Here is an 18,945-nt window from a genome sequence, read left to right as displayed (position 1 = left end):
AGTAGTTACTACAATAAGAGAATGTCATGATCTCTTGCCCAGTTCCCAGATCTGAGCCAACGTTCAGACCCAGAACGTGCTGACTACAGAAGTGGCCAGGTCCTGGAGGAAAGTACCCCAAAACACTACGGCAAGTGTATATTGTAATAATTCTTCTAGTCCTTCCCTAAAGGCATCTAGGCCATTTTCTCAGGTGACTGCAGACTGAGAAACAGGGAATATCCAGACAGTTCATGGAAAATCAGACACAGGGTCTGAGCTGACATTGATACTTAGAGATCTGGAGTATCATCATCTTGGCCTCCCCATTAAGGGTAGAAACATTCAGAGGGCCAGGTAATAAATGTAGTACTGGCTAAATCCTGGCTCACAGTGGGTACTGGGTCCATGGAAACAGCTAGTGGTCATTTCCTCAGTCCCTGAAGGTTACAATTCTGATTGACACACTTGGCAGTTGGAGTAATCCCCACACTGGGTTTTAGCTCCTGAAGTAAGAGTTATCATAGTGGGGAAGGCCAAGCAGAAGTCTGGGAAACTTATACCCAGCCCACTACAGACAAAATAAACCAAAAGCAACACATCGTATTTTAGGTGAGGATGGTGGAGATCAGTGCCACTCTTAAAAACCACAAGGGTCGTCTGTGATGGTTAATTTTATGTGTCAACTTGAGTGGGTCACAGGGTGCCAAATATTTGGTTAAACATTCTGGGTGTGTTTATGAGGGTGTTTCTGAATGAGATTAACATGTGAATTGTTTGACTGAGCAAAATGCCCTCCCTAGTGTGGGTGAGCCTTATGCAATCTGTTGAAGGCCTGAATAGAGCAAAAAGGCTGAGTAAGGGAGAATTTGCTCTCTCTGGCAGACTGTCTTTGAACTGGGACATCAGTCTTCTCCTGCCTTCAGACTCAGACTCAAACTAGAACTTACAGCATCAGCGTTCCTGGTTCTCAGGTCTTGGGACTTGGACTGGAACTATACCATGGGCTCTCCTGGGTCTCCGGCTTGCCAACTGCAGATCTTGGGACACCTCAGTCTATACAATTGCATGAGCCAATTCCTTACAATAAATCTCTATTTATAGATATCCTATTGTTTCTGTTTCTCTGGAGATTCCTGACTAATATGGTTCCTATCATATCTCTATTTGTTTTTAATAAATTTATTTATTTATTTTTGGCTACGTTGGGTCTTTGTTGCTGTGCGCGGGCTTTCTCTAGTTGTGGCGAGTGGGGCTACTCTTCGTTGCAGTGCACGGGCTTCTCATTGCGGTGGCTTCACTTGTTGCAGAGCATGGGCTCTAGGCGCACGGGCTTCAGTAGTTGTGGCTCGCGGGCTCTAGAGCTCAGGCTCAGTAGTTGTGGTGCACGGGCTTTGTTGCTCCGCGGCATGTGGGATCTTCCCGGACCAGGGCTCTCAAACCTGTGTCCCCTGCATTGGCAGGGGGATTCTTAACCACTGTGCCAGCAGGGAAGTCCCTATCACATCTCTATTTAATTCACCTGTCTGTCTCCTACAAAAACTAGATGAATCCTGGAGAATGACCATAGACAACAGCAAGCCCAACCAAGTAGCAGCCCTAATTGTAGGTGGCAGCCTTGAATTGTCTCTTTACTCAAGCATATTAACATGGCTTCAGGTATACAGTATGTGAAAAAGCAAACTGAGCACAGAACGTTCTGAATGTTTATGCTATTTTCCTGTTTTTGTTTTTTGTTGTTTGTTTTTACAGTTGTTTCATCCACACCTCACTTATCTGAATATTTTTAGTCAGTTGCCTTTGGTTTTTAAAAAGCATTCCACAAAAATTCATGGAAAGAACCGTTTGCCTTCTTAGTTCATCAGTTTACATAATTTTTTTCAATTACATAATTGCAATAACAAGTAGCAACAATAGGCTTAAGAACAAAAACATAATCTCTTAAAATACACAATTCAACTTATAGGAGCAGAAATGTATGTGGTACTAGAGCAGTTTACCACCTGTAAGCATTTAGAAATTCAGCATTCCAGTGACAGCAGTGTGTTTTACAGATGGAAAGGAGAGGATCTGTTATTCATTCCAAGGAGTTAGAGTAGATTTAAAGATTAAGTGGAGCTCAGTTATGAGTGTGTTTACATTCAGAAAGGACATGATTCTCATCTCTTTCTCCCTCCCCCCATGTGTGTGGGAGGAGCATGGAGAATAGTGGTAGGGGAATGTACTTTTGCTCTTTTTCAATGCTAAAAAGATCTGATCTTATCATTTGCCTGCTTCCAAACCACCATCAGTCCCCAATGCCTTCAAGAAAAATAAACTCCTTAAAAGTAGTGTATCAGGCCCTTCACCGGCTCAGACTCCCTATTATTTGTCATATTTCTACCTCATGCCATTTCCACCCCCCCCAACCTCCCTGTCATGCCAAACCAGAGATCATGCTTTTTCACTTACTCATGATTTTGCTGCTCAGTCTAGAATGACTTTTTTCCTTTTTTAGGGTGACTACATAATTTACTGTCCAAACTGGTACACATTTGAGAATGAAAGGGGACATTAATCAGATGGGACAATGAGAAAACAGGTATGAACTGGGGTAGCCCTATGCAGACAGGTCTATGGTTCCCCTACTCATTATGGGCCCACCAATTGCTTCATTAATATGATCTCAGTGCCTAACACTCAGCTTGTGCTCCAAAAAGCTTAGTTGAAATTGATTATATATTCTATGACCTTCTCCTATTGCTGTTTTTATTTCCCTCTCCAACCTTGTTCACCACTAATACATACAGAAATTTTGTGTGAATGACAAAATGTGCCCTTTCTTCCTGGAAGCAAAATCCAGACTACACAGTGTGTGGACACAGGCTGGATTTCAGCCACTGCTTTCCCCTCATGTGGACACTTCTGTGTGTACTGAAAAAAATTACTCAATGTGTCTCCAACTATTTAGACTGTATAAAAATTAAGTGGTTGTGGAAGATACTGAAACACTCCACTAAAATATATGTCAGATGACATTTGAAATCTGGATGAGAAAAGACACAAAGTGAATTTGTAGTAGTAGGAGGAAAGTATCAAACATTATCTGAAATTTTATGCAGAGTGAACACGAGAGCACTGTGAACATCTACTGGGGAGTAATAAATTTGCTTTACATAGAAAAAGTATTTTACAAGAGGAACATGGGCCATAATATTATGTAGGGAAAGTGTATTATCAATATCACCCTAAGAAAAAGAAAAGCTGATATTCTTACCAATCAGAAACAGGCTATGATAACCATATATATAAAATGTCCATTTCATTTTAAGAAATCCGTCTTAATAAACAAGCATTCAGTACTTTTTCAGTTGTTCAACACTTTCGCAGCATAGTGCATACATTTAAAGATATTGGCCATCAGGCACTTAAACAAAGACATCTTCAAACTTCTTATCCTTTTTACATCTAGAACACCAAATATTTTAATCTTTAAACTGCCTTTATTAAAATAGTAATTAAAGGGAATTCCCTGGTGGTCCAGTGGTTAGGACTCCACGCTTTCACTGCCGAGGGCCTGGGTTCAATCCCTAGTTCCCTGACTAGATCCCACAAGCCACGTGGCAGGACCAAAAAAAAAAAAAAAAAAAAAGTAATTAAAGAAATAATTTTTTAAATGGACTCAATTTAAAATTCTAAATTTCATTAGGTTCTTTTTGAAAAATCTAAATAATTAAGGTACATGTTTAAGAAATCAAATAGCTTTGTAAGGCGAACAAGGAAAAAGAATAGGCTGGGGCTCATCTCCCTTCCCTCCATCTCTTGGCCCTGTTTCCAAGAAGAAAACACTTCAACTATTTAAAGCTATTTCTTCTGTTAACAAGCTCCACTTTTCTAAATAGTGCATACTAACATATATACATATAATTTACAAATTTTAAATATCTCTTGACTTGTTAGGAGAGAGTTGGATTTTGTCAGTTAGGATGCCTCAATTTCTAGTAATCCCAATCCCACCTGGTTTAAGAAATTAAGAAATGCACTGATTTCCACAATTAGAAGCCCAGAGTTTGCAATGAACCTGAGTCAGCTTCATTCAGTGGCTCTGGCTCCAGTTCTCTGTCATTTCCTCAGTTCTATTCTCCTCCAGGTGACGTCCCATCCTTAGACTGCTTCTCCTGTGGGGGCAAAGACCTATAACAGCTCCTGGTTTCACACTGACACACCCAAAATCCAGAGGAAGAAAGAGGTTCATTCTCTGATCTTTCACATTTGAATAAGAAAATCTTTTTCTGAATTCCTAGACAGCTTTATACTACAAACTGGGTCACAGCTCATTCCTGAATCATCCCCTATGGCCTAAGGAATGTCATGAATTTTTTGGCTTACACCTGCCCACCTATAAATTTATTAGAGTGGCACGGGGTATTGGATTACATGAATCAATTAGGATTAATCAGGCACATTTCTAAAGCTGAAGTACATGGCCACTATGCAGGGGGTAAAGGTGGAAGGGATGTTGAATGGCAATGCTGACTTCCACTGTGGGCATCTAGCACTCACACACCCCTCCCACCCCAACCACACTGAGAGAATTACATCATCATATTTATCTAAAACAGTAACAGTGTTAACTTTATGATGACCGTGGAAAAGATGGCCATAGGGTACTAGGATTTTATTTCCTTTCTGTAGAACTTTTACACTTTACCTGTAACCTTTTAATTGCTTTTTTAAAAAAAATCCTACAAAATTTACTTTCCACATATCCTTTACTTTTCCAAATGTTTCACTGTAGCAGTCTATCAGGGAGCTTACCTTCTTGGTAAGAAGGGGAGAAAGCAATAGGCAAGTAAGACAAGTAAAATGAAGTCATTGTAAATCATGATCATTACTATGAAAAAAACAAAGTAACTAAAAAAGTCACTGAGGAAGCCCCCTTTAGAGTATGTTGTTTAGAAGACCTCTGTAAGGAAGTGACATCTGGCCTGAGACCCAAAGGATAACGAATAGCCTCCATGAGAAGAGCTGAAAGAAGCATTCCACGCCTAGAAACCACCAAAGCGAAAGCCCGTGAATGGAAGACAATTTGGCAGGCATGAGGATAGAAAGGAGGCCAAGTAGCTGCAACATAATGAGTAGGGGGGAGAATGATGGGGGTAAGACTTTGGAGAGCCAGACTGAAGTGAGATCATGCAGGCTCTTGGAAGACCATGGAAAGAAGTTTGGCTTTTTCTGAAAGGGTGTTAAACAGTAGAGTGATATGATTTGTTTTATGTTTTTAAAAGACCCCTCTGGTTTCTATATTGAGAGTGGATGGAAGGTAGGGGGCAGGGTAAGGCAGAAATGGAAGTATGAAAAACAAGCAGGGTACTACCGCCACTCTCTTCCTCATAGCAATTCTACTGGACTGTACTTTTTGTCCTATAAACGCAGTTTTTAAAAAAGAGGGTTTTTTTTAACGTCTTTATTGGAGTATAATTGCTTTACAACGGTTAGTTTCTGCTTTATAACAAAGTGAATCAGCTATACATATACATATATCCCCATATCTCCTCCCTCTTGCGTCTCCCTCCCACCCTCTCTATCCCACCCCTCTAGGTGGTCACAAAGCACGGAGCTGATCTCCCTGTGCTATGTGGCTGCTTCCCACTAGCTATCTATTTTACGTTTGGTAGTATATATAAGTCCATGCCACTCTCTCACTTCGTCCCAGCTTACCCTTCCCCCTCCCCATGTCCTCAAGTCCATTCTCTACATCTGCGTCTTTATTCCCGTCCTGCCCCTAGGTTCTTCAGAACTTTTTTTTTTTTTTAGATTCCATATATATGTGTTAGCATACGGTATTTGTTTTTCTTTCTGACTTACTTCACTCTGTATGACAGTCTCTAGGTCCATCCACCTCACTACAAATAACTCAATTTCGTTTCTTTTTAAGGCTGAGTAACATTCCATTGTATGTATGTGTCACATCTTTATCCATTCATCTGTCGATGGACACTTACGTTGCTTCCATGTCCTGGCTATTGTAAACAGAGCTGCAATGAACATTGTGGTACATGACTCTTTTTGAGTTATGGTTTTGAACAGTTTTGAAAATGCCTAATCAACTTTATTTAATAATGTATTGTCACTTTAAATTAAATGTTAATTTTAACTATGACGACCCATAGGACGTCAAACTTAAACAAGGTACTCACACTTATTTTTCCTTCCGTTCAAATATGTCTATTTGTCTTGGCTAATTATTTCAGATGAATCATGTAGGCTCACTTCCTCTGAAAGTTTTGCTAGTGATACATATCAATTGATAGTTTCATGTAATTTTTACCTACATTTCTCTAATTAAAGTGATATTAACTGAACAGAGGAAAAAATAGGTGATCCATAGTTACAAATAATATTAAGAAACCATAGAACCAAATTGATTTCTATTTTTTTTTTAAAAATAAAGCCTTTATGCTTTATTATAACTGTTATACCAAGTCTCCAAATACTTCAAATTTCAGGTTGAAAAATTAAAATCCATGGATAATTTAAAACATGAAAAGAGAGAAACTTCTAGCTAAATAAGCATTCTTACTTCCTGAAATTTGTCTTAACGCAAAAATTAGTATAAATGCAAACAAACAATTTTTAAAAATTAGTATGTGAGTGCTCATGCTACTGAAATCACATTAGATTCCTTGCTGTTCCATAAACATAATAAGCCCACTCTAGCCTATGGCTTTCTCTCACTCTTCTACATGGTGGAATGCCCCTGCCCCTGCCTTTGCCCCTGCCCCTGAAATATATCTGCAAGTCTCTCTTCTTTACTTTATTCAGGTGTTGGCTCACATATCTATTACCTTTTCAGGGAAGCTCTCTGTGATTGTTTAAAATACCATCCCCATCTCTCTCTCTATATATATATATGTGTATATATATATGTATATATACACACACACATATATGATTTTTTTCTTCATAGCACTTACCACTATTAGGTATAACATATGTTTATTTTCTGGCTCCCCTCACAGGAATATTAAGCCCCAAACAATGCAGGGACTATTTTTGGTTGTTGTTGATTGCTGTATCTCGAACACTTAAAAACAGAATACACAGATGTTCAACACATAGTTGTTGAATAATATTGTGTCCTTTTCAAATTAAGACCTATATTCTTAACATTAACTGAGTCTAGGCTGTCTTAAACTCATAATGATTCAACTATATCAAGTGAAGACCTTCTTTGCTCCTGTATTATGAATCTCAGGGTTAGGATCTGGGGCCACTATTCTCCTTTCTCCAAGAATAATATGCTCCCTTGAAGCTAATGTTATCAGCTCTACCACTGATCAGTCCTCTGTAGCTGTCCATTCTAGTTACTCTCTTATTTATTATCAACTTTAGTTCCTGGTTTACTATCATATTTTCCCTTTCCAAGACTATATACAGTCATTCCCAGTGACTTTCAAAAATATATGTAGATGGCCCATCCAACAGCACAGTCTCTTAATTCTTTTTTTTAAAAATTTATTTATTTATTTATTATTTTTGGCTGCACTGGGTCTTCGTTGCTGCGTGCGGGCTTTCTCTAGTTGCAGTGAGCAGGCTTCTCATTGAGGTGGCTTCTCTTGTTGCGGAGCACAGGCTCTAGGCTTCAGTAGTTGTGGCACACGGGCTTAGTTGCTCCACAGCATGTGGGATCTTCCCGGACCAGGGCTTGAACCCCTGTCCCCTGCATTGGCAGGTGGATTCTTAACCACTGCACCACCAGGGAAGCCCTTAATTCTTTTCTGTTTCACTGTTTTTTAGTTTTTGTTTTTTCGGTTTGGCTGTTTATCCCTAGCACTTCTTTTTGGTTCTTTCTTAGGTTTTCCATCTCTCTGCTTACATTACCGATGTGTTCTTCCATGATGTCTACTTTATCCATTAGAGCCTTTAGGACACTAATTGTTTTAAATTCCTAGTCTGATAATTCCAATATTCTTGCCATGTCTGGGTCTGATGCTTTCTCTTTCTCTTCAAATTATGTTTTTTGCCTCTTGGTAATTTTTTTATTGATAGCTAAATACATTGTATCAGGTAAAAGAAACTGTTTGAAATGTCTTCAGCAATGCGGCAGTGATGTGTGGGGGCAGAGGAAGCATTCTCTAGTCCTATGATTAGGTCTCAGTCTTTTAGTGAGCCTATGCCTATGGACTGTGTACTTCACAAGTGTTCCTCAGTTTTCTTTCTGCCCTCTTTGGTGGGACAGGATGGCTAGAGTGGGCTGGAGTTGGGTACTTCCCTTCCCCTAGGTCAGTTAGGCTCTGATAATATCCCAGCAGATTGGGCTCTGGCTAACTAGCTTCCCCCGAGAGCAGGTTTTCTTTAGAACAGAGTGCTCTTAGATATTTCAAAATGGGTCCTTTTCCCTTCCTCCTGCTGGAAGCCCAAGAAGATTTTTTGTCAGATATTTACTGTGGGAACCTAGTCGAGCTCCTGGAGGTAAACCTTAACGATTCTGTCTTCCCTAGCCGCCCATGACTGAGTACCCTGAAGTTTTTAACTCTTAGAGTTGTCTGCACTGGGCTTCCAGCAATTCATAATTACAGTTCAGATTTTCTTACCCTGGACTGGTTCCCACAGTGGTTTATGCTCACCTCTGCTTAGGTGAACTGTGACTCCCAATATTCTCCTGTCTCTCCAATCTTGGGGACAGAGGTTTGTCCTGTGTCCTCCCCCCTCTTACGGATCCAAAAAGAGTTGTTGATTTTTCACTCAGTTAGGATGGAGTGGAAACTTGTAAGCTCCTTACACGCAGAACCAGAAAAAACTTAATTCTCTAACTTCATCACCTCCAAAGACTATTACACAACCTAAACTCATATCTTAGACTAACCCCAGACGACGTAAGCCCTGATAACTGCACTACCTGTGAAATATCAATTCTGGGCATCTTATTCAGTCCACCATCTCACTTTAGGTTGGCAATAAGTGTTTGGCCTCTTAGAGATGTCCAGTCCATTGACCCCCACCTCCCACCTTCACCCCACTACTTTTTAATTATCTGTATTTACTCCCAGGTTTACCCAGCTTGAATTTCATGGTTCATCATTATATTCATTCCTTTTTAAGCACAATCAACTGCCTTGGCTCCCATCTCTCTCTGTTGAACTTACTTAACAAAATCCCAGATCTGCTTGAACTCAGTTTGGTTCCTTGTGCAGAGAACCAAGCAACTTAATAAAGAAACAATACAATTACCTGATTTTTTTTTGAAATTCATGACCACAGACTGCAAATGAACACTCAAGACAACCTGGCAGTCCTACTATGCTTCCCTAGGAAGTTCATGTTCACATTCTCTGAGGTAAAAATGTCATATTTTTTTCCTGTTAGGTCAAACTCTTTCACTCTACCCATTTTCAGCTGGTGATCCTACTCCATAATTCATTGTGAATACAGAAACCATCAGAGAGGATTTACTTCAATTTCATTCCAACAAATATTCACACCTCTCTGCATCTGTACTCACCTTCTCAGCCTCTTTTCTGTAAAAAATTGAAAGAGTGTCATTTTTCCTATCATGGTCAATTCTAACTCTTAACACCTATAGTTTCTTTTCTTCTCAGTATTTTGCTTCTTCAGTTATTCCGTTTGTCTACTGCACTTCATCAAATTTTCATTCTCTGCTTATTATTCATGCATCATACATTAGTTATTATTCTGCCCACATACATTAGTATTTTCTACTTAAAAAAAAATCCTCTGACTTCCTCCATCTATCACTACACCTCTCTGACCTTTTCACAGCAAAGCTTACACATAAACACATTTACACACATATATACAATTTTTATAAGAAAATGATATTGAATATTTATAACAAAAAATAGCATTCTGTCCCCCACCCCTCTCCACTCCCAACTATCTTCAGCATTTCTAGCTGATATGTCTCCACATTTCCAAATATGTTTGTATTGCTTTTTATCAATTAACATATTTAGATACTAATGAATGGTAAGTGAGGACCTCAACTCAAATGTTACTTTAACATCCCCAATTTATCTTGATTCCATCTTGTCTACATCTCTAAAGCTACTCCTCTAATCCTAACAGGCCATTATACACTAAAGTAGGTCCCTAAGTGGAGAGCTAGAGAGTGGAGAGCCACTCTTGCTACTACTACCATCCATTTTCTACACAGCAGCTAGAACAATCTTATGGAAGGCAAATCAGATTATGCAATTCTCTGGTGTAAAAACTTCCAATGGCATCCTGCTGTGTTTGGAATTAAACCCCAAATGCTTTCCATAGCCCTCAAGGCTCTAGATCAAAGGAGGTTCCTTGGCCATCTCTTCAATCTCATGTCAACCCAGCTTCCCCCTTGCTATGCTTCAGCTGTATTTGTCGCCTTCAGTTCTTCACACGTAACAAAACCTTTCTTACCTTAGGGTCTTTGCACTTGTTCTCCTTCCTACTCTTCTTGTGGTTCTTGCCACAGTAGGCTCTACTTCACTCTACCAGTTATAGCTCAAAGAGGCCTCCTCTGACCACCCCACTGCTCTTCCCATCTGAGTATGTCTCTCTTTACTCTCTCTGACATTACACTATCTCTCCTTTATAGAGTCCATCCCAGCTTATAAGCTTATTTCCTCATTCATCTCTCTCTCTTCTCCTCCTTCCCCAAACTAGAATGTCAATTCCAAGTAAGAAAAACCCTTGTCCATCTTTACACTATTTTGAATGTAACTAGCCCTAGGATAGGTATATAAAACCCATACAAGAAATACTTGGATTAATTCTGCAATCTGTGGACTAAATAAAAATTTAACTAGTTTGCTAAAGTATGTATTGTACCCAGCAGGAGTGGGATAGTAAATAATGGCCCTTGAAATCTCATAAGGCATGAGTTAACTGAACAACTTCCTAGTCAGTTATTAGAAAATCTGTCTATATCCAGTTTGGATTCTCTTGTACAGAGTCCTCCAGGGCCACTCTTGACAAGGGACACTAAGGTTCTTCATTTCGGGAAAGGATACCCACTTCGAGCTGGTGCAGATTCTTTTGTACTGGAAAACAGGAGGTGCTTGAGGGGTTGAGATAGTCTGTGGCCTGAGTCTACTTTGGGGTTTTACGGCATGCAACTGCTCTACTGTGGAAGAGAGCCTGCTAATTTTCTTTTAGGCAGATTCCTTTTCCATTTAGCTAATGCTGAAGACTTTAGTGGGTCTGGTTTCTCCTTGTCAATCTGGACTTGTTTCTTAGCAACAGTTGAGACTCTGTCCATCCCCGTTGTTCTCTGCTTTAGCCTCAAAGCAAACAACAGAAAAAGTAGGCAAGGCAGTTTGCAGTTTGCCATTTAGTAATATTCCCAGACACATACTGCATTGCAATCCTAGTGGCTATTGATAGACAATGTGAAGGATCATCACACTTTTGTGAAGCATGAGAGGGGATGGGAAGTGGAAAATGTTTTGGAAGGAGCTGAGGAATTAGAGTCCTTAATATCATTTGTTCTTCCTTGACAGTCCTATTCTTATTACTAAAATTCCACTTTCTGGTATTCAATGTCAAAACTTTAGTGTGAGAAACAGGTGGCCAAAAAAAAAAAAAAATTATGTTGCCATTCAATGAGCCCTTTGAGTAATCTCTTGATCTAGCTGTATATTCTCAGCCCAAAGGCAAATTGGCTTCCAATAATTGCTAAATCAAATTTGCTAAATTTGGCACAACCCGTTCCAATCTACTTTCACCTAGGAACTCTGTTTAGAATTCCTCTCTTTTCCAACATACTTTTCAAAACTCCACACATAGAAACCAACGCACTCAATATTTTTTATATTTGGCTACCAAGATCTCTAGGCCCTACCTCAGTGAGTACATTAGTCTGAGTTCTGAGACAAGATTGGAGAAAGCCTGGGTAAAAGATTCACTATTGCACAACAGAAGCTAACAGGTTCCCATCTTAAGGTAGGAAAGTCTTTATTGCCGGCAGCCCCACCTCGATTCAGTCAGTTTTAGTTTCTCTGAGCTTTGTTATTTGCATTCCAATTCATAGTCAAACTAGAGCAGGACACTTTCAGTTGCAATTGGCTGATCCACTTAGGCAAAGACATGAAATTTTATTATAAGGATAAATTATGATAAATAATTCAAAGATAGGGAGCAGACTACCCTTCTCAAGGGACTGAGCTCAGGAACTGGAAAGCTATCAGGAATCAAGGCAGCTATTATACATGTGTCTGATATGTCAGCACTTCATGAAAACACAGACTGGATTCAAACTGCCCAGGTTTTATTTTAGCTTCCAAAAAAAAAAAAAGAGAGAGAAAGAAAAAAAAAAAATTTAGCTTCAGCGCTTCAGCACTTTTTAGTCAAGCTTCTCAGTTTCCTTACCTGTAGAGATAACAGTACCAACCTCATAGAGTTATGACATTTGTAACACTGAGTGATACAGTAAGTAATCTGAGATTATTCTTGTTTTTGCAACAAAACTCTGACTCTCCATGTGCTGCTTCCAAACAAAGTACCCTGGCCTAACTTTATGTTTCTCAGGAAAAGATAAGCTGTCTGATGAACTTTCCAATTTTAAATTCTCAGAACAATCTGATTGGTCCAGATAGGGTTCAGTTGTTCATCCTGGCTAAAGCTAGGATAGTGTTCCTACGAAACCTTTCGCAAACCTAAATGAGGTAAAACAAAGAAGCAATTACCTTAGGACACATCTCGCTAATGGATGCACAAAATAAATGGAGATAAAGCACTGATGCTCACAGACACAGTTCAAAGCATGATGGCTTGATGCTGAGAGGCTGAGTGTAGTTCCCAGGGAAGGAGCTTGGAAGTGCCACTCTTGCTGCTCAGGGCGCATGCCACCTCTGTTACAACGGCTCACTGCAAAACAAATGCTGAATGCTATTTTCGCTTTTTGTCTTATTTTGTAAAAGCAAAAATCCTCTTCGGATTTCTTTTGTTTAGTGAAAACAGGTACTAAGGTATGTTTTTCATAAAAGTGAAGTGGCATAAAGTGAACTTTTGAAAAGGGGATACCTATACATATATAGCTGCTGAGGCCCACCCTAAATGTCTCTGGATATTTCTCAGTGGTGGGGGATCATGAATCAAGGCTGAATTTTTTTTTAAGAATTTTTTTATACTCCTCCCAACTCACTGATCTTCTATTCTTCCATAATCACAAACATAAGGTCCCAATTTAAGGACTTTCCCAAAGTCATATGGTAATAATGGATGAAGGTGTGGTTCAAAACTAGGTCTGACTCCAAATCCAAAATTTACTTTCACTATACAATGCACTAGAGTTGTTTTTATCTGTTGAGAACATGTTAGGTAGCCAACCCTTTATTTAACCAAGTACTTAAGATACAAGATTTCAAGTAGTTCAAAATTAGGTTTCCTGATTTTTTTTCATAACTTTTAATATTTAAAAATTGGGGTACGGCATGTGTAAAGTTCACAAAATTTAAATGTTCAGATGGATGAACTTTTTCATATGTATGCATTCATATAACAACCAATGAGATCAAGATCCAAAACATTTTCCATCATTTCATAAGGCTCCCTTGTGCCCCTTCTAAGTCAATACCCATGCCCAGAGAGGTAACTACTATCTTGACTTCTATCATCATGAATTAGTTTTTTTCTTGAATTTCATATAAATGGAATAATACTGGGTTGTCCAAAAAGTTTGTTCGAGTTTTTCCGTTGCATCTTATGGAAAAACCCAAACAAACTATTTGGTCTACCCAATACAATATGAATTGGTTTTTGTCTATTTCACTCAACAAATACCTATGAGATCCATCCATATTATTTTGTGTAGCAGTTTATTCATTTTTATTGCTGGGTAATATTCCATTGTAAGAATATATTTTACTTTGTTCCTATTTGAGGCCATAATGAATCAAACTACTATGGATATTTGTATACAAGACTTTTAGAAGACACCTGCACTCATTTTCTTGGATATACACTCACGAGAGAAACTGAATTACAGGCCTAAATTCAGCTGTAATGGATACTGTCTATCAGTTTCCCAAAGTGACTGCAATCAATGTATACCCCCGCCAGCAATAAGAGTTTCAGTTGCACTATATTTTTTAAACTAGGAGAATAATGTTATCAGTCTATTGTGCTAGTCACACTTCGTAGTTCTACAAATTTATTTTATTTGAGGCTCTTTTGTTGCTGGTTATAAGCAAGGCTAAGTTGTTAGGTGGGGCTACGTTGTTAGGTAGATCCTCATTCATTAGCACTCTTACTAAACTGTAAGCCCCACCTGTTAAGACTTTACTAAAAAATACTATTTAGCTTGCCATCCTATTTTATAGCAGGGTTTCTCAACAATGACATTATTGTCATTTTGGGCCAGATAATTCTTTGATGTGGGGGGTTGTCCAGTGCATTGTAGTATCTTCAGCAGTATCCCTGGCCTTTACCCACTGTATGTCAGCAGCTCCAACCCCCTTTCCCATTCATTGTAACTACCAAAAATGTTTCCATATTTTGTCAAATGTCCCGAGAGGCAAAAACTCCCCGTTAATAACCACCATTTTCAAAATAAGTGACCTGGCCTCTCTCTACTTCATCTAAACTAAATGTTGAGTCAATGCAGTGTTAACATGATGATGTCCATAGTTTTTAAACGTCAGTGGCACATTAGAATCATCATTTAAAAAGCTTTTAAAGAATGCATATGCCCAGGCCCCTTCTCAGAACAACGGAATGGAATCCCTTGAAGTAGGGTTTCAGCATTTTTATCGTGAAGTTCCTCAGGTATTTCTAAATTTTGGCACAGTTCAGAACTACTTTCTTAACAGATTACTTTTCCCATGAATATATGCTTTAAAATAGATTTCTACCAACAACTTTTCAAACATTAGTAGAGCATGAGGCATGTATTTGGGGAGTAGAAGCCTCACAGAAACCCTCAAATCACAGCAATTAAGTGGCCACCTATAGCCCATAACTATAAACAGTGGTTATCTAGTGTTCAGTTCCTGATTGAAAAAAAAAATTCTATTTTTTCCCCAAATCACTTTGAAATGTTCATGTATTTTCTTTTTGAATGATTATTATGTGGTAATCCTTCCAGCTAATTCTTGTAGCTAACTCATATATTCACTCTCTCTCTCATAATGACATTTTCCACTGTCTTTCAAACACTCTAAATCTTTCACCTAAACAAAAATCCACAAAAGCCAGCAAAAAAAAAAAAAAAAAAAAAAAATTTCATATTCCCTCCCAAGTCAAAGTCAAATCACCTAAACGAGAAATTTAGACTCAGATTCCACTTTTTCATTTATCACGTTCTACTCCAGTCTGGCTTCTAGCCCTATTATTCCAACAAAATAGTTCTTGCTAAGGTAACTGATGACCGTCATGTTATTAAATCCAGTGGCTATTATTCAGGCCTTATTTCACCATAGAACTGGACACTATTCACCACTCCTTCCTTGAAGCACTCAGACCTTTGTCCTCTATTGCACAACACCCTTCTGACATCGCAACTCCTTATCCAGCTAATCTTCCTCTACCTAGCCAAAAATTAATTGAAGTTCTTCACTGTACACTCCTAGGCTGTCTTCCAAGCCTATTTCACATATACTAAAGATTTTAATTTTCCCCTACACACTTAACAGTTTTTATTTTTAGTCTAGATCTCCCTTCTCAGGTCCAGACTTCTATCCAAAAGCTTCTTGGATGACTCAATGACATGAGAAACTCTAAATTCTAAACTAAATCTAACATATTCACACCTACCCATTTCCAAACATATTACCATTCAGTTCCATTCCATTGTATGTACAGCTTCCCTCCTTCTCCTAACCTTGAATCCAACTGCATCAACAGATCCCATGGACATTTCCTTCCAAATCTACTCTCTCTACTTCCATACTACTACCCTGGTTCATTAAAGTTATTTCTAATCTTTTAGCCTCCTAATTCAAGAATTTTGTGTCGACTTTGACCCACCTTTAATCCATTTTTGGAATTTACAGTTAAAATTTTCAGTTTGTAAATCTCATCATTACCACCCAATTTAAAATCTGTCAAAGGTTTCCCTTTATTCCAGGTAAAGAACCTACTTCTTTACCTGGCATTTGGGCCCTGAATGGTCTGGCCACCATGCAGCTTCATCTTCCTCAGTTGTTGCTCCAGCAGTACTGTACTTCTTTTAGTCCCTTATAGAGCGACAATGTAATTTATCATCCAAACCAGAACACTTCCGAAAGTAAAAAAAGGCCTATCCTTGGCAAACTGGGATGTAAGTTGATATCATCTCTCTGGCTCCTGAATTTTTGCCATGTTGTTACCGTTTACCTGTTACGAAGCTCTTCACTTCCCTTTTATCTAATCCACGTTAAAATCTTAGTTCTCATGGTTTGCAAGGCAGAAATAGAGACACAGATGTAGAGAACAAACGTATGGACACCAAGGGGGGAAAGCGGGGGTGGGGGGTGCGGTGGGATGAATTGGGAGATTGGGATTGACATGTATACACTGATTTGTATAAAATAGATAACTAATAAGAACCTGCTGTATAAAAAAATAAAATTCAAAAAAAAAATTCTCAGTTCTCAGATGTCACTTCCTTTAGGGAGACTTTTGGGACTAAGGTTCTGAACTATGAATTCTCACAGCACTATATGTTTCTTCATACCATTTTTCTCAGTTATCATTTCCAAGTGTGACTGTTTCTTGCACTAGACTTTAACTCCTGTAAGTGTCTGTGTTTGCTCTATTATAACCCTCCCTCCCCCACCCCTGTAGAATGCCTGGTATGCAATGTATTGAATAAATGTGGATATAATGCAATGGGAAACAGAGTCTGCTCAAGGAGCTCACAATGTAATATGGAAACAAATGCTTTATTACAATATAACGATATGCTGCATTTGCAGAATACAAAATTTCCTAGAAGGGAAATGAGAGAGCTGCATGACATGTCTCATAGGGTTTTGGCACAATTTGTCAGTGTATTCAACAGCTATTGATTTACTTACACCTAAAATAAAATGATTCATAAGACAGATGGACTATATCCATTTACAGTGATATTGATACATTCCCAGTGACCTGGAGAAATGTATGGCTGGAGTGTCAAATGTCTGCTAGGAATGATGGGATGCAATGTTGAAATCAGATTGTGAACAAAGTAATTAAAATATTATGTATGCAAATATATGTGGTATACTTAAACATATGTATTTGAAGCAGGGGAGTGATATCACTAGATTTCAAATCTGAAGGAAGCCTGTAGGGTAGCCTGGAGGGAAAGGTGTAGGGAATAGAACCTAAGTAAACAAAGTAGTGGGGATTAAGGAGAAAGGCTGAAGACAACATATATGAGGTAAAATGGACAGTAAATAAAGGATCTGGGGGAGAGGAAGGAATGATACAGCATCAAGGCACCAATCTGATATTTTGAGGTTAGCTACTTAAACAACATTTTTCCCCATCTGCACACTTAATTTTTAAGTAGAATCTTTGTATCCACTTCAATACCTATTAGATTTTATACACAGTTGCTTCTTAGTATCATCTCTAAGAGTTTTACATTTGAAATTTTACTTTCTATGATTTAAGAATTTTTACTGAAAAATCTCCAAATACAATGGCCATAAACAAGGTGGATGAGCTGTTGGTGGTTATCAGAATAATCTAGTTTTTCCAAACACTACTTAGAACCTAGAAATTGTGCATTTCAGAAAGGGAGTGTCCAGCATGTGTAATTAGGAAAAACTTTCCAAGGTGACTGACTCCTGTCCCTGCCCAACACTGGGAACCACAGCTACTCTCCTATAATTTTTAAGATCAAGAAAATAGAAAAGGTACAGTAAATTTTCACTATAAGGTGACTTGGGATTTCATGGGTTCTGTTTATAGCAGACTTTGTAAATTTAAGTATCATATTTGGAGGACTCTTTCTCTGTTTGGCAAAAACCCGGGAAATGATGTCATAGATTGAGATTCTAGAGTATTTTAATACTGTCCTGATTGTTTTAGCAGCTTTTTGTATACAAATCCTCTAGGCAACAAGAACATAATTATGGAATTAAAATCCTATCTTGGCATCCAAAATGTTAACAGAAAAGCAAGAGTTGTTACTGCCTTTATGCTGCACATCTCACAATTCTGGGTAAGTGGTTTTCAATCTATTCCCACCTAAGGATACCCATTGGTAACTAGTCCTAGTAGAGCATGTCAGAATTAAGAACCTATAAAGTGCTGTCCCAGATTTTGTAAAAGTAATATTCTTTCCAAAGAATATGAAATTTCCCAAATGGAAAATCAGATAGTAATAAAGACCTCCTGGTTGATGTTAATTTTCAGGGATTTTTGCTATTCATGTGTTCAGATTATTTACTGTTTGTCTATTGTTTTCAGTAGACTTTTCAAAAAGGAGACATACAGTTTGTTTAAACAAAGTGAAACTGAGACTTTAACTATGCAGATAAAATATGGTCAAAAAATATTTTTGTCTTATTTATCAACTGACTTTTAAAAAACTGAACTGGTAAGATTTTTCAATTTTCCACTTACCTTGTATTTCTCCACAGTCTCAAAAGTCATTCTAAAATTCTGTGAAGTCATAAAGTATATTATAATTTTACCAGAAATATAAGTCTCCAAGGTTCAATATATTATTACAAATTTGGCAAGGTTTTTTTCTTTTTTGTCTGCAAAAAAAGTGTCTCAAAATTATACGTAGCATATCACATCCAAACAGCAACTCAGTTTAAAAAGGTGCTTTCAAAAAACATATAAAACAGATTAAGTCAATACAGTAATCATTTTTTGGTGAGGTAACAAAATGCAATATGGTTATAATTGAAGACTTTATTATCTGAATCACACTTCTGATTACAAAATTCTTTACCTGCCATGTTTTCCTCGGGTTTTTATTTTTTACTTACCACTCTAGTAATCCAAGAAATAAATTAGTCCGAGGAACAGGAAGTTCCTATTATCAAGGCATCTTATCATAATTTT

The 18,945-nt window shown here is 38.1% G+C and overlaps 1 long non-coding RNA gene across 9 annotated transcripts in view; it reads right to left on the bottom strand.

The window, feature by feature from the left end:
* Nucleotides 1-18,945, bottom strand: part of LOC309622505 — a 134,569-nt gene that overhangs the window by 114,230 nt on the left and 1,394 nt on the right. For 2 of the 9 annotated variants that reach the window (XR_014240920.1, XR_014240928.1), the window contains exon 2: nucleotides 18,496-18,534. The exons of 1 other annotated variant lie outside the window; for it this stretch is intronic. This is a non-coding gene — a long non-coding RNA (uncharacterized lncRNA). Of the gene's footprint in view, nucleotides 1-12,644; nucleotides 18,535-18,945 lie in introns of all 9 variants that reach the window. 6 more of the 9 variants (XR_014240926.1, XR_014240923.1, XR_014240925.1 and 3 more) reach the window with 6 other exon arrangements.

The sequence above is a fragment of the Balaenoptera borealis genome (genome assembly GCF_965194805.1).
Source record: "Balaenoptera borealis genome assembly, chromosome: 2".
NCBI lineage: Eukaryota > Metazoa > Chordata > Mammalia > Artiodactyla > Balaenopteridae > Balaenoptera > Balaenoptera borealis.
This window is presented reverse-complemented; position numbering and strand designations above follow the sequence as displayed.